Genomic DNA, 3,247 nt, shown 5'->3' with positions numbered 1-3,247 from the left:
GTGTGACGGGATAAGGAAAGCAGAAGCGGTGTGTGAGTGGGCCCGTTGATGTGACCGGCGGAGTTTCGGCCGGTCATCCAAGGGGACCGAACGACTGGAGATGCTCTCAGGCACTCGACGGTGGAAAAATGAATGGCTAGAAAGCGCATGTGTGACGGGATAAGGAAAGCTGAAGCGGTGTGTGAGTGGGCCCGTTGATGTGACCGGTGAGTTCCGGCCCACAACGCTTCCCTTTATTTATTTGTGAATTCACAAAACATACATACATCAAAAATATATGTCAAACAGTCGAGGTCGGGTGGCCAGTCGACCACGCGCACGGCATGGTGGGCGCGGTGTGTATGTCAAACAGTCGAAGTCGGGTGGCCAGTCGACCACGCGCACGGCATGGTGGGCACGCACACCGCTCCCGATGCGGATGCAAGCTGCAACCAACGCGTGCGTGATGGAGCTGGGACTGACACAGAGCAGCGGACAGCGTCGCTGCTTGATGAGACCGACTTCTCGCGGTGGTGCTGCAGCCTGATGTGTTTTCCAACGGGGACGAGCTGAGCTGCGGCTCGCTCGCCAACAGGCTTTAGCTTGCGCATCAGTGTCCTAGTTAAGGCCTTGTACAATGCAAAATGCTTAAAGGAGGTGTTTAGAGAAATAAACCAGTCTTTCCTTAAACACTGGTGTTTATTTGTACAAGTAAAGGCTTAATTAGGCGTCCGTCCTTTAAAAATAGGCACTGATGCTTAAAAAAAGCAGATTTATTTTTCTAAGCACCTACCATTGTACAAGGCCAGTACAGCAGCTTCATCTAGCGGTGGCAGGGGCATATAACGATCTGAGCAATAGTCATCAATAGAAAGAAAAACAATCAGACATAAAAGTGCTCAGATTTTGAACAAATCCGAATGATTCACATCATACAAACTGTGGCCAGCACAAGATAGATATTCCCTCGGTCCCAAAATTCTTGTCTTAGATTTGCCAGATACGGACAAGAATTTTGGGACGGAGGTAGTAGTTATGTGATCTGGCGATACCACACAAGTCGGTCCACCTTAGTACTAGTAGCAGTATATGCATGCCTGGGTGTCAGGCAATCAATCGAGCGAGAGGCACGCTTTTTCCTTCACAAGCAACGACCACCCTACAGCAACCTCCACCTTGGAGTCGCCAACTTGACACTCAATCGTTCTTGTTTGGCACTGCTGAACAGGGAAGTTGATGTGACCTTCTCGAGCAATATAACGACGAGATTTTCCATATGCTTCTATGGACACTCTCAGCATTCCATGTGATTCCACTGAAACGACTCTCCTTGAGAGATGAAGGTACTTGGCTAGTCTTCTGTGCATTCCTTTACCACGGTGATCAAGAAGCACAACTCGCCTGCAAGTCTTACCAATGACATCTGTCGGCGCAGCAGGAGACCAAGAACACACAACTCGGCATCCATGCTTAAAAGGCCAACGCCCTTTGGTAACATGTACGCCCACGATAGTAGCCTGGAGTGATTTATCAATTTGGTCAAGGGTTACCTCAACTCTACAGCTCTTGTTGGAGAACGACAAGGTACATCCATCATCACCATCAGTTACGCTGGCCAAGCAAGAGAAAAAACCATCTGTACCGCCATAACAACCTCTACAGCTCATCAGGGTTTGAGACTCTGCTCCATTGGCTACTTGGAGGTCAACTTCAAACTCAACATGGTCCGAGGCAACAATAGCACGAGACGGACCAGTCAAGCATAAGCAATCATCCTGCAAGCATCATATCATTATTATAAACACCTAATCATAATGTGCTACATAGTCAGGAGGAAGAAACAAAGGAAAATAGAACAGAAATCTGAATACTCTACATACTTCTCCATTGAGTTCTTGATAGTCAAACCTTGACCGAGAGAATAGAATGTTGCGGTTGCGGTCCACAGTGTCTCGAGCAGCAACCTCGCCATACACTCTGAGTGGCCAGTTCAAGCCTTTTATACTCTTTATCTTGATTGAATAGATTTGCAAGGTACTACCGGTGATGGCAGCAGGGGAAGGGTTGCTACAAGGTGTGTAGTGTGTAAACTGCATACTGCTCAATATGGCTGCAGCACCAAAGATAAGCGTCAAATGTCAGAATTCTTATATGGATAAGCAAATAAAGTAAGCAAAGTACAGACCCCCTATGTTGCTGAAACTACTGCCCAGATTTTTACCACTAAAGGTGTTTGCCAACGGATGTTTTAGATTGATGTTCTAGCGGATCCAATGAAGGAGCTAATCAGACTAATATCTGAGCGAAAATTTGACGAGGCGCTTACGATAGCTCTTCAAACAAGTCATGTCTTCATGGTGTTTTGGTTGTGCTCTCACCTCCCATGTATTAGACACATTAAATTAAAAAATTGAAGTGTAGTTTTGTTAGTTAATTCCCTGTTGTTCTCTTCTTGCCACTTGAGCAAATCAAGATATGTCTACAAAAAAGACAAACATGCATCACCTAGTTAGTCCATCCCGTTATATATACAGTTTTGAATTATTACGACTAGGGTGACTATTACGCAAACAAATAACAAGCTCCTTTATTTATTTTCATGTTATATACATTATTTCTATATTATAGTATTTTTCTCTTTTCACAAGCATCATGTGGTGAGCAAAGATCTAGGCACATATGTCTAGTTGAATATGGGTAGCATGAGTCATTATTGTTGACATCACCCTTGAGGTGAATACGTTGGGAGGCAAAACAATAAGCCCCTATCTTTCTATGTGTTCGGTTGAAACGTTTTGCTCATGTGTATGCGGTGAGTGTTAGCAATCATAGAAGACTATATGATGGTTGAGTATGTGGAGCTCTTACTTAAACTCTGTTGAAGAAGTTTAATTGCAATTGCTTGGTGACTAAGAACATAGGTTGTTGAGTTTCAAGGGAGTTCATTGTTTAAACCTTAACATGTGAATTGGTTGCCACTATAACATGAGAAGTTTTATAAGAAAGAATTGTTGTTATGATGCTAGGAAAAGTGATTGAAATTGTCATTGATCAAACTTGTGCACTTTGCTAGCATTCACACTTCATAAATTATTTCTTTTATCATTTACCTACTCGAGGACGAGTAGGAATTAAGCTTGGGGATGCTGATACGTCTCCAACGTATCTATAATTTATGAAGTATTCATGCTGCTTTATTATCATTCTTGGATGTTTTACAATCATTTTATAGCAACTTTATATCATTTTTTGGGACTAACCTATTGAC

General features: G+C 43.4%; 1 long non-coding RNA gene across 1 annotated transcript; it reads right to left on the bottom strand.

The window, feature by feature from the left end:
* Positions 1 to 871: 871 nt before the first annotated feature.
* Positions 872 to 2,037, bottom strand: LOC123049384 (uncharacterized). The gene is made up of 2 exons (XR_006423575.1): positions 1,860 to 2,037; positions 872 to 1,754 (listed from the first exon to the last, which is right to left on the bottom strand). It is a non-coding gene; the product is annotated as an uncharacterized lncRNA (long non-coding RNA).
* Positions 2,038 to 3,247: the final 1,210 nt, after the last annotated feature.

The sequence above is a fragment of the Triticum aestivum genome, chromosome 2D (genome assembly GCF_018294505.1).
Source record: "Triticum aestivum cultivar Chinese Spring chromosome 2D, IWGSC CS RefSeq v2.1, whole genome shotgun sequence".
Classification (NCBI taxonomy): Eukaryota; Viridiplantae; Streptophyta; class Magnoliopsida; order Poales; family Poaceae; genus Triticum; species Triticum aestivum.
The sequence above is the reverse complement of the archived record's forward strand: the minus strand, read 5'-3'. Positions and strand labels throughout refer to the sequence as shown.